Raw genomic sequence first — 12,758 nt, 5'->3', positions numbered from 1 at the left:
CTGATAATTAATTGCTCAGCTTTGCTGTATAACTAACTTGTTTCTCTCAGAATAACAAAATAATTCAAGTTGAAACAATTAGATTTTGTTGAGATTTTGTTGATAACTCAATTTATAAATCGGATTTATAATTTTCCGTTCCTACAAATTCTAGCCCTATAAAATGGCTATATTTATGCAAAGTTTCAACCTGTTACAGTTAGCAGTTGTAAAACAGGATTTTTTGATGCAAATCTGATAAAAATAACAATATTTTTCGAACTTCAAAGTTAGCAAGTCTCTCTATTGGTTTCAATAACACCAATGTTGAACTAGAGTAGGCTTTGTTAAAGGCAGTAAGAGCAATTTACTATGTGCTTTGCACAGAGCTTCTCTTACTTAGGAACTTTGTTCCTCAGAATGAAAGATTTGAGTATATCAAAGTTAATTCTCTTTTCAACAAGTCATAGTTAAGTTAAAACCGTACAATCAATAATATGATCAACAAAAACAACACACGATAATAATTAATTTACCGCTCACGAAAGTGTGCTTCAATACGCACTATATGTCAGTTTAATAAGACAAATTAACGAGTTTCTTCTGATTTTTGATTGTTTTTCAAGCTCTATTTATACTGCCGTACATGTCAAAATTTTATCTCTGATTGGTTATAAATTACCAAGTCGTAAGATTCTCTGAATAAACTGAGTTCTGGGTCCAGGATAACTTATACGGTGCCCCGCACTCTCTGAATTGGTATGAAAATCGCAAAATTCATCGAATCTGGCTTACCACGTTGGGTATATCTTGCTCAGTTTGAGCTAAATTAGTGTGATTGTGAACACTTGGATATGTGGCCATAATAGCGTACTTAAAGTTTGAGTTTCAGTTTCACTTCATGTTTGACGATTACGTACTAAGAATAGTTACTGAATATAAATGTTGAAAAAATGAACAAATCCGTATGGCTTCAGTAAAATGTAGCATTAATTATCGCTTGTCATGCTATTCTAGCTTTATTTCTTGAAATAGTCTTGAAGCGCTATTCAATTTGGTGATTGAGTTAGTAAGTTCAGCCACCACATGCATTTCTTTTGCATTTTTGAGATTTAAAACAAACTGACCAAATATATTTTTGTTTTTGTTTTTTCAGTTTTATCACATTTTGTTGAACTAATGAATTTGTTACTGTTCAAAGCTGTGTTCCGTTGTGTTCAACCGAAAATAGCGGGAGGACAGCGTGATACTACGTCAACCACTGTTGACCCCGTGATTTTTAAACTGGAGCAAGAACACCACGCGCAAAATGATTAGCTGAATGACGTAAAGTATGAAAACAATTTTTTGTTTTCATGGTTTTTTTCATTTGAGGTTTTTCTGATTTGTTGTTCCTCTTTCTTTACTGGACTGTTTTTTTTTAATCTCATTAATTTTATTGGTAGCAAGCTGCAATTGTCGGAACAACTTACTGAGATTTCCGTTATCGTTATGACGTTTGACATCGTTTGTTTTAAGAAGAAGTTTATTTTCTTTCTGTGCCTATTAAAAGCTCTTATTGGTTATATTGGCGTAGAATTGACATTTTTGATCTTTCTATTTATATAAACAATCTGCTCTTTTTTCTAACGATTCCTTTTACAGTCAGGACATCTAAATACTTAAGCACACTGTTTTTGAAAAAAAAGATTTAATCGTTTGTTTGATTTTCAAGTATCTGTTTATTTTACAGTAAATTCGTCGCATGGTTGACAGTTTTGTGTCTTTGATTACCAGCAATTTGAATCAAATTAAACAAGTTGTTCAGAATATCACCAATTTTTGCACAATTTGTCTCACAAACGGTTTCGACTGCTCATTAATAGTGGATAATTTTTCTGTTCAAAGAATCCGCAAAGATTTTTGTTCGAACAAAGTTTGATTTTTGTAAACAAAAACAAAACTCGCAAGTATTGATGTCCTTATAAGTACTTTTCGTTATACTCAGTTTCCCATCATGTAACTTACTACTGAATGTGATACCACCGAAGTTCTAAAATATCTTCTTCTAAAATTTTTCGATCGTTTTTTAAATGCTATTTCAGAATATTTTATGTTTATTTGCATTGTTGATAACCGTCAACCCTTGTTGTAACCAGTACAAGCAAATGTTCACTTCTTTGGTGTCTTCATTTCTGTGATTTAAAAAATGCAGGACTTGACTCGCTGTTTTAGTTTTGTAATTCAGATCTTTATAAGTTTAAGTTACCTAAGCACTTCTTGAGATTTTGGACGTGAATCAATTCTAGTTGTGAGAAATAGTATCTTTTGAACTGAAAAGGAATTTATCAAGATTTTAAAAAGTTGTTACAAGTTCGTCAATGATAAATTCCGTCAAAGACGGTCAATCCTCTTGAAAATTTAAAACTGACCGGTCAAACTAGTAACACCGATAACCATTATGAAAAGGTCAGGTGAAAAAAAAAGAGTTTCTTTGATTGATATTAGAAAATTCCCCCCTTTTCCTGCCTTTTTCCCTGTAATATTTCTCCCTTTTGTCGAAATTGAGCTGAGAAACAGTTGCTATTGTTGCAGCTGCATGCGAAAACACATTTTAGTGCTTACGCAAGCGTATCGGCCATTTCATTTCAGTTATGGTGTTATAATGCATTATTCTTTCAAATGCGAATGTTGGTCTCCATGCGAACGAGGGCCCTTGTTGGATGATGGTAATTTTCTCAGGTCTGACCCGCTTTCAGAGACAACGACTGGTTTTAAAGAGCCTAGTGTATTGTCTGCCCTTGTATAAGCTTGTACGGTTGTTAAATAATAACTTACAAAGGTGTTGTTTCTACCCGCTTTTATCATGAAAGTTAAGTGTGGCACGATAATACTCATGTATGACAGTGAAGCAAAAAGGTTTGGTATCGAAAGTCACGAAAAAGTTAGATGACTTTTACAGCGATGATGAATGTGGACTTAATAAATTTGAACTAAATAACAAAGGAAAGGGTTGGGGGTTAAACGGTTACGGAAGGTTTACAAATGATCATCAGTAAAAGTATTTCTCAGATAGGCATAACGTTTTACTTCATTCAATAAGTGTAAAGGTAAAACGTTATGCCTCATAACGTAAATGGTTCTCAAATGTCTCCGTGTCTAGCACAATTGGTAGCAATATCAGAATTAAAAAAACTTTTTGGTGGGTTATAATGAGAAGAGGAAAAACAAATTAAAACTACCTACAAAATGGAACCGTATAAATGAAAATGGGTGCAGTAATTTTGAGGCGTTCTGAAATAGAGCCGAACCGGATGACGGCCGATATATTGCCCCTATGGCAATAAGTTTAAAATTGTCCAAGTTCGTAGATTAATATGGCTTTAATTTTGATTTTATGGCATTCTGCTCAACGCCTGTTCAGAACTGATGGCGTCCTGCCATATTTAACGCCTTTTGTTCTTCTTTTGTTTATTTACTGCTGTTATTTTTTTGAAACCATAGAAAATAGTACGCATTTCCGTATAGGTGTCTATACAGTGCAGCGTGGCATTTCTCAACGGGGCGAATAAGAAGAATAATAACCGTAAAATGGTGATGCGGGATATAGAAAGGAAATTGAAAATTGCCCGAGCTGCGAGGGCATTATGGCTCGTGGGGGTTGTATTTAGTTTGAAACTGAATTCAGTTCATATTCATGATTAGATTGAAACTTGCGTAATGAGGCATAAAATTCAATTAAACGGCGCGCATATGACAGAAAAAAGATAGATATCTTTAGCTCAAAATTGAGAATATCTATTTTTCAGCTTCAAAGCTCTCAAATAGATAATCGTTGAGCTTCAATTCAATGCATAAAAGCTGAATGTTTGCAAATTTTGTAAAGTAGTTCAAGCAACGTCAAAAAAAATCAACAACACATGGTGTTCGCATGCCTGGTTGATTGTAGCTGAGAAATGCCTCAAAAACACTCATACTTGAGGTCAACTTTATGACAATTACAAACTGGTGGCTGAAAATAGTTAGTTCTTGTGATGAGAATGAATATCCGATGAGCATGCTATGCGTACCATGAAGCGTGAAGCTTTCTTCATAGTTCAAAGCATCAAACTCTCAAGAAAGATGTTGCCCGTAACTATCTGGTCAGCGAAATGTGGTAAGAAAGCAAAGTTAAAGAAAATTTAAAAAACCCACTGCATTGAATTGGTGTGAAATCAATGGCGTAAAAGATAGATGTAAGAGCATTAGAGCTCAGGTTGAGTTCCCTGACCGAAATGAACTCTGAGCGCACCTAATCCAAACCGTTTTCTACAATTAAGTCTTAAAATTAGTCAATTACGAATACAATCTTCTAGAAGACTACTCACTTAGTTCATCTTTTTCCGATTCCTATTAAGAAACCACTTATTTGAATAAAAAGCGAACAACGCAATCAAATAAGACAATAGCTATGAGAGCCGCAAAAAGGTTTTAACTCAGTCTGCTTAAGTGTTAAACGTTTCTACTATCTCGGCCGAATTCAGAACAACTCAAGCCTTGCATAAATTAATCTAATCAGTCAGTATATTGCTTTTGAAATGAGTACTCGCAATCACTGAAAGGTATTTGTTTGAATGAATTTTTCAATTTTGGCATTATATCAAACTTCTTTATTCACTAAATGTAGGTTTTTAAAAATATCTGTCTATTATGCCTACGGTCTAAATATCTGATAAAGCTTTCTATGCATGAATTGTTTTTGCCCAGCATTGTCTCTTGACATCAGAGCATTTTATATAAAACGGACGGTTACTTTGAGCTCTACAATTCTGCAAATGCTCGTGATTCATAGTACAAAAAATTTTTATCATTGAACGAGATTGAAACATTACTATTGCGTTTTGATGACAGTTCGTTTCACTTGATCTTCGTAAGTGTGGTGGCATTTTACCACTTGTTCTTCATCAAATTTTTTCTTACATGATTATCAAACATCTATTATGGTTCTCTATGTGAAAAAAAACGATTAATCATCATCCTGAGCAAGTTTGAACTAGTCATCGAATGGTTGTTATTAATTGCTCTTGAACGAAATTCAGAGCAATTATTGTAAACGTGTGTGTCTCCTTTATGCAAAATTTTTCATCGAGTGACTTTTACGCCCTTGACTTTTTGCGTTTCGCGTGATCTAAAATTCTCTCTCAATCACAATTTCAAGCAGTTGAACTCAATTGGCGGCAATTTAATACTAAAAGTCAAATGAAAAGTGCGCCGAAACTGGTGCTATTTTTTACTTTAAATCTTAATAGTGGTATACGTTAACCTCTAATGTGGTTATTTGAAGCCCACTTTTGAAGTTCGTAGTCCCATTTAGGCTCCCTCTCCCTCTCCCCCCCCCCCCCCCCCGACTGAAGCAGGCTGCAATTGATTAGAGCTCTAGTCGTTCGAGAGCAATTCTTCCGATGTTTAGTCGGTTATGTTTTAATTTATGCATCCTAAAACAAAGACTTTTATAAGCGAGCAGCAACCTGACATCAGAAAGCAAAGAGCTCAGCATCTCGTATGATTTAAGTCAAAGACCGTGTTTACCGCTCTCGGGAAAATAATTCTACATCCGTAACAAGTTTTTTAGTAGAAAGGAGTTTCAATTAGAAGAGTTACATTGACGTGACGCTAGGCAAATGCAAAAAAAATATAACTTTTTAAAGCGAAATGTCATTTTCGCAACGTCTCTGAAGTGAAAAACTTCTTTCACTGCTGCTAGCATACTGAAAATCACCTTTTTGTTCCTGTCTCTTCGCTCTTCTGTCTGGCGGCATTATTTATAAAAATAAATAATTCAAAACAAACATTAGAATAAATGGCATTCGGTTAATAAATTTGACAAGATAATTTGTTTGAGCTTTCCAAGATTCTTAAAACATGGCAATCCGATAATTAGCTGCTATGGAATTGAATTAGAGCTATATTGCTGATTGAATTATAGCTATTTTACTGAGGTGGAGCGCAATATTAAAAGCGACCAGCTTAGTAACGACAAATTTTCATTAGCGTGCCAAAAATCCAGAAAATGAATTTGGAGGACATCTTGCATTCCTTGAAAAAATAAAAGTTAGAAATATTTTAGCATTAACTAGAAAGGTGAGAAAAACCTGTACAGTTAGATAAAATACAATGGAAATAAACTTGGGTATACAAAAAGCAGTTTTACTCCGAACATTAAAATTACCAATAAGTCCTGTTTAGTACCAAAGACCACAAAAGTTCAGCCCTGATAGGGTACTAAACAGTAAAAAAAGACACAGGGTACGAAATAGTAAAAAGTACCCTGATAGGGTGCTAAATGGTAGAAAAGACACCTTTTAATCTCCCTCACATTGATTAAAAGGTTGACCACTAACAAATATGTTACAAAATTAGCTAAAATAAATGATGATGATGATGATAAGGTCTAGTGCTTAAATTAGCGGAGAGTTGGAGACCATACATAGTAGCAGAAAGTTTTCGACAAAATTCGAGACAAGATTGTGTAGTTTTTACAGAGCTGCCAGAAGACAAGGGATAATTGATCCGTTAGACTAACAACATATTAGTATTAACTCTTTGTACTTCAAAACATTAAACTGGCCTCAATTTTGCTCTGGATCACCTCGACTAGAACTAAATGTTATATTAAGCAAAAACGCCTTCCTCCCAGTAGGTGGCCCGATATTAATTAATATCTCTTGATCTGCCTGACTTTTGCAGGTTATAGTCGCAGTGCGGAAACTTCCCCCAATTCAGCAAAGAGAAGCAGATTACTTCAGGAGGAAGAAAAGTAGATATACAAAAATTTTCTACAAAAAAAACTAAATCGAAGTTTTAAGAGGGGAAAGAAAAATTTTGGTGTCTGTAAATTCAATAATTGATGCTTTTGGTTTTTGAATAATTTTACTGCTTTTTAAGATTCGGTAAAAATCCTTGGGATGAAGAAAACTTAACTCTTCTTAGTATAAAGGAAAGATAAAATGCTCCTTGCCATCAACGTGAACGTGTGATGTGCAACCTTTAGGCACAAAACTGTGCTGAGAACAATCGGAGAAATATTCCAAGCATAGCGCGACAGAATAGACATATTGAAACTCAGATTGGCCGCATGTAACCGTTTTTTTGTTTTCTAATTTTTTAAAAAAATTTTTTCTATTTCAAATTAAAAAGCAGATTTGAATATATTCTTAGAAAATTGTTTTAAAATTTAATCGTTTTCACCTTTTAACAATGAATTCAAAAAACAACAGCAATGGATACACAGAACGTTCAGACCTATAAAAAGACAACTCAACCCGATTCAACTGGTAATAAGTAAGCTTGCAAATTTTGAAAATATATATCAGCTTTGGTAAATTTTGGCATATTTCATTTTTGGTTTTCATCTACAATAACATTTAGCTCAGAGTGCTATATCGTGATTTTATTGTTGATTTTCATATTTACCCTCTACCACATTGCAATTACTGAAAAAACATGTTTCTTCATAATTGCACATCGGTAACTTATGTTTGTTTATAATTTTAAAAGGACCTCGTCTTAATTCTTTTCTAAGCGAATTCCTCGTTTAGCTCAACTAAAATTGTAATGAATCGCTCCGCTGTCTGAAATTTATAAGCGTAATTCACACCGCCAATAGCCTCAAAAATAATAGGTGAAATGCTCGCTTTCGACATGGCTCTGTCAGCACACTGAGACGAACGCAAAACTCCCCTATCCCTAGAAATTATTTGGGAAAGATCGACAACTGCGATTCCGCTTTGATGGGAAAAGAGCCGAACTCAAGTCAATCATGCGAGTCTCGCAGAAAAAAACTATCATTTTGGACAAACTTCTAGAGGATAAACTGGATCACCTACACCTTCGCCAAGAACCAAAGTACAAAAAGCAGTTCAGTGGACTATTACGATGCAATACACTATCAGTAACAAGAAATACAGATCAAAACGCTCTCCTCAAGATCCAGTTGGAACCTAAAAGTCAAAAGCTGACCGAAGTTTGTATCCTCTGTGTTAGCCGACGTTGGACCTATCTTATATATCACAGTATTGGTAGAGAAAGACGCAGAGTTTTGACTCAAAAATACTCGTAATAATTTTAAAAAGCTGAACACTATAGAACTTTGGGAAATATGGGTAGCAGCTTTCATCCCGGAAATATAACTCTTGATCGATACATCTTCTTTTCTCTTGAACGGCAAAGAGCTGAAATTGTAAAGCAGTTTTTCAGAATCCTGAATGAAAATGGTAACTTTGACAGGATCTTTTCAACAATTGCCCCCCCTTTGGTACCTAGTAGAGAATCGCCTCCCCTTCTGTGCTATACTTTACCACAATATTAGTTGGCCTACAGTTTAGATAGCCGAAAAATGGTTTAAGCGCAATTGCGGACCGCTGTTCACGGCCATGCCTCTCACGCACTATGGGATGTAATCCGGAAATCGCGGGTCGGTTATCGCGGCGAAGCCGCGACGCGCGCGAAGCGCGCCCACCGACCCGCCAGTCGGAAATTCTTTTCGCTTTGTATTCCAATTCAGCTAATTGCCCTAGCATGGCGCATTTTATTCTATCCAGTTTAACACAGTATGAGCATACACGGATACTTATTACTCGTCTCTGATTGGTTAATAAATCACTCGCTTAAATTCTATTCAAGAATAGCCCCCCCTTTTGCAAAAGGGGGGGGCAATTGTTGAAAAGATCCCTTTGACAGTTGTGAAGAACAGCTGTATTAAGTGATATATTCATCGCCAATATGATAGATAATGACTGGTTGTTGAGGGACACAGTCAAACCGCAACGCACTTCAAATGGTGGCGGTCAAGCAAGCCGATAGCCAAGCAAGCCGAATTTTGAAAATGAGGTCAAGTAAGCCGAAAATTTTTCGGACACCCGTATTTTAAGTTGCCCCTGGCGGGCCGGTGCGCCTTCGCCGCGATAACCGGCCCACTATTTCCGGATTACATCCCACAGCGGATGAGAGGCATGGCCATGGACAGCGGTCTGCTGAGGCCCGTACCCACTAGATGTCTAAAAATTGACGCATTTTTGTTTCTTTGGTGCATTGGAATACATTATGCACTGTAATACTACGCGCAGTATTGATTGTAACGGCTGACAACGTATTATTTCTGATAGATTAAATAACTATTACATAACTTTCGGCTTGCTTTTCTGTCGGCTTGCTTGCCTATCGGCTTTGCACTCGCCACTTCAAATATAGTTTTCAAATTGAAATTGGGGCAGAAGAACCAACAGCAAATTACAGCAAGCAATTATGAATGCGGAAAAATAATACATTAACGGACAAAAATCTACGGATCGGTTCAAACAGACAGCAGACAGGACGGGAAAATAATTGCCCAATGAATTCAATGCAGAGAATTTATGGCCCAAAGTGGACAGCGAATCAAAAATTTGTTTGTGCGGCATCCAAATAAAATTTAATTTCTGTTCAATTTTAATTTTTTTTCAAGGGGGAATGTGATACTTCATATTTTATATCTAGCATGTTAACTTTCAAGGAGTTGACTCTAATTCTAAATTAAATATCATTTAATTCCAGGTGCTATGATTCTGATTTTATGCTAGACGTTCAGCTTTACCCCCTATAGCGCCACAGTTATTGAATATACATATCTGTTCGTAACTGCATCAAGAATTTATGTCTGTTCATAATTGTAGAAGTGAACTTCCTCTGATATTTGTGTTATATTTATTGTCTTTAAATTTTGCAGCTCGAGTTAGTCCCCAGGTTGAGTTCCAGACTGAAATGACCTCTGATCAAACCATCCCAGACAAAATAGACCCCTGATCAGACCAAGCCAGACTGATTTGTCCTCTGATCAGACTAAAGTGCGCTCGAAAACTTTCTCTGATCAGACTAAAGTGCGTTCAAAATAGTCTGATCAGACTCTCAATCTCTCATGTTATAATATATTCATTCCATGAAAATTGATTTTTTTGTGTAATATTTTTAGTTAGGGAAAAACCAATTCGAAAAGTATAGCTGAAGAAAAGAAATACCAAGTGTAGAAAAAGAATATTATTGAGTATGACAGTAATTCATGTTTTTGACTGAATAGATGGATTTAGACAGCTTTGCAAAATAATGTCTTGATCTACAGTTATTCCAAAGCGTTTTCAAAGGAGACCGGCAGTCGCTATCAACTGGACACCTTGTTTCTGGTCAACTCATCAAAATTCTGATGAGGCTCTGATCAGAATTCTTCTGTATTGTTGACTCTTGTCAGAGACAACATCTTTCAGTAGAAAAACAAAAAAACTCAAAAAAATGCGCTTGAATCGGCTTCTGATCAGACTAGTGTGCGCTCAAATCAGCCTCAGATCAGTCTAGTGTGCGCTTGAAACTGCCTCTGGTCAGACCGTCCCAGACCGAAGTGACATCTGATCAGACAAGTTCCAGACCATTGTCCAGACAAAAAATGCGCTCGAAGCCTTTTCCAGACCATGTAACCATGTAATTCGAGCGCACCGAGAACATGTGTGCGCTCAAGGATGGTCTGATCAGAGGTCACTTCGGTTTGGCCACCTCAACCTGGTTCGCACCATTCTTTTTTGTAACCGTTTTTTGTTTTCTAATTTTTAAAAAAAATATTCTATTTCAAATTAAAAAGCAGATTTGAATATATTCTTAGAAAATTGTTTTAAAATTTAATCGTTTCACCTTTTAACAATGAATTCAAAAAACAACAGCAATGGATACACAGAACGTTCAGACCTATAAAAAGACAACTCAACCCGATTCAACTGGTAATAAGTAAGCTTGCAAATTTTGAAAATATATATCGACTTTGGTAAATTTTGGCATATTTCATTTTTGGTTTTCATCTACAATAACATTTAGTTCAGAGTGCTATATCGTGATTTTATTGTTGATTTTCATCTTTACCCTCTACCACATTGCAATTGCTGAAAAAACTTGTTTCTTCATAATTGCACATCGGTGACTTATGTTTGTTTATAATTTTAAAAAAGGACCTCGTCTTAATTCTTTTCAAATTTTGTAACTCGCATCAATCGCAGAATTGTTTTTTCTTTCTAAGCGAATTCCTCGTTTAGCTCAACTAAAATTGTAATGAATCGCTCCGCTGTCTGAAATTTATAAGCGTAATTCACACCGCCAATAGCCTCAAAATAATAGGTGAAATGCTCGCTTTCGACATGGATCGGTTCAGAACTCATCAAAACTCATCTGTTCTGATGAGTTCTGATCAGAACTCATCAAAATTCTGATGAGGCTCTGATCAGAATGCTTCTGTATTGTTGACTCTTGTCAGAGACAACATCTTTCAGTAGAAAAACAAAAAACTCAAAAAAATGCGCTCGAATCGGCTTCTGATCAGACTAGTGTGCGCTCAAATCAGCCTCGGATCAGTCTAGTGTGCGCTTGAAACTGCTCTGGTCAGACCGTCCCAGACCGAAGTGACATCTGATCAGACAAGTTCCAGACCATTGTCCAGACAAAAAGTGCGCTCGAAGCCTTTTCCAGACCATGTAATTCGAGGGCACCGAGAACATGTGTGCGCTCAAGGATGGTCTGATCAGAGGTCACTTCGGTTTGGCCACCTCAACCTGGTTCGCACCATTCTTTTTTCTCTCTAATTGACTTCTAGGTGTAGCGAACTTAAGTTAATTTTGAATAGCTCCGCAATCCGTCGTCTGAACCGCTAAAATATTCAAAGTTCAACAAAATTAAGCGCTAAGTTTATTTATGACAACGTGATTAATCTTTTTGCGTTACAACAATAAACTTCGTTCTTTGAGTACAAGATACAAAAGGTTTTTTTCTTATTAATAAGAGCTCTCAACGCATTTACCAGCCAAACGTTTCAAGAACTTGTACTAGTAGTATAAAAACCATTCTCAGTAAATAGTTTTTTTGGAAAATTTTATAAGAATCTGCTCATGCTTTCAAAAACGATAAAGCAGGGCTTATTAAGTTCTGGAAAAAAAAAGAAATATTCATAAATTTCAAAACGCTGCTGCAGGTCTTTCCCATTGACATATCACGCTGTGACATAACTATCACTGTAATCTGTTAAACATACCAAATGAGGTTTTTAAAACACGTTCTAGAGTTAGCTCTTCCTCGAAAAGTCAGAAATAAAATAATCAAACGTAGTCTAAACATTGAATTAACCTCAACTTCTTTTAATTCTAAAAAATTATCATTATTGTTTGAGTTTGAAATGGTAAAATGGTTTACCCTCGCGTGAAATGGTAAAAAAAAACCGTTATAGTTTTGAGAAATACACTTACATTTTCTCATTATTCAAATCGTTAATCCCCCAAAAATTGCCGAAGTAATTGTAGCTGACAAAGGTGAAGAAAGCATGTATAAACAGGCTATAACCTTCACTTAAAACAAATGGAAATTGAATTTGTTCAATTCTTGAGAAAAACGATGGGTTGTCATGCGGACTGTAATGGAATCATTTACTTTAATCTTAATTGATTCTGAGTAAACCTAAACAGGTAATGCTATTCAGATTTTTTACTGATCGAAGCTGATTGGTTTACTGAAATTATTTTGAGTGCACTAAAAGATCCCGACTACTATGGATAGACTAATTTTCAAAATTGCTAAGATTAAGATTTTATAAAAATTGATGAAATGCTATGAAATGGCAAATATTCAATTTGATGTCAAAGATACCACAGTTTTTCAACCGCTATATATGATAGAAAGTGGTGCTTTTGATAATTTTTCTAAGTAAACACTAGCAGACCATAAAAAACAGCTGAAAAAATGTTGCCGCAAACAACTGAACA

At 35.6% G+C, this 12,758-nt stretch overlaps 1 protein-coding gene across 5 annotated transcripts in view; it reads right to left on the bottom strand.

The window, feature by feature from the left end:
- Positions 1 to 12,758, bottom strand: part of LOC142344660 (uncharacterized) — a 50,620-nt gene that overhangs the window by 25,106 nt on the left and 12,756 nt on the right. The window contains exon 1 of one of the 5 annotated variants that reach the window (XM_075396492.1): positions 12,246 to 12,692. The exons of 3 other annotated variants lie outside the window; for them this stretch is intronic. The gene's annotated coding sequence lies outside the window, so the exon portion shown is untranslated. Of the gene's footprint in view, positions 1 to 3,472; positions 3,816 to 12,245; positions 12,693 to 12,758 lie in introns of those variants that run through there. One more of the 5 variants, XM_075396493.1, reaches the window with a different exon arrangement.

The sequence above is a fragment of the Convolutriloba macropyga genome, chromosome 8, assembly GCF_964194025.1.
Source record: "Convolutriloba macropyga chromosome 8, txConMacr16.3, whole genome shotgun sequence".
In the NCBI taxonomy this organism is placed as follows: Eukaryota; Metazoa; Xenacoelomorpha; order Acoela; family Convolutidae; genus Convolutriloba; species Convolutriloba macropyga.
The sequence above is the reverse complement of the archived record's forward strand: the minus strand, read 5'-3'. Positions and strand labels throughout refer to the sequence as shown.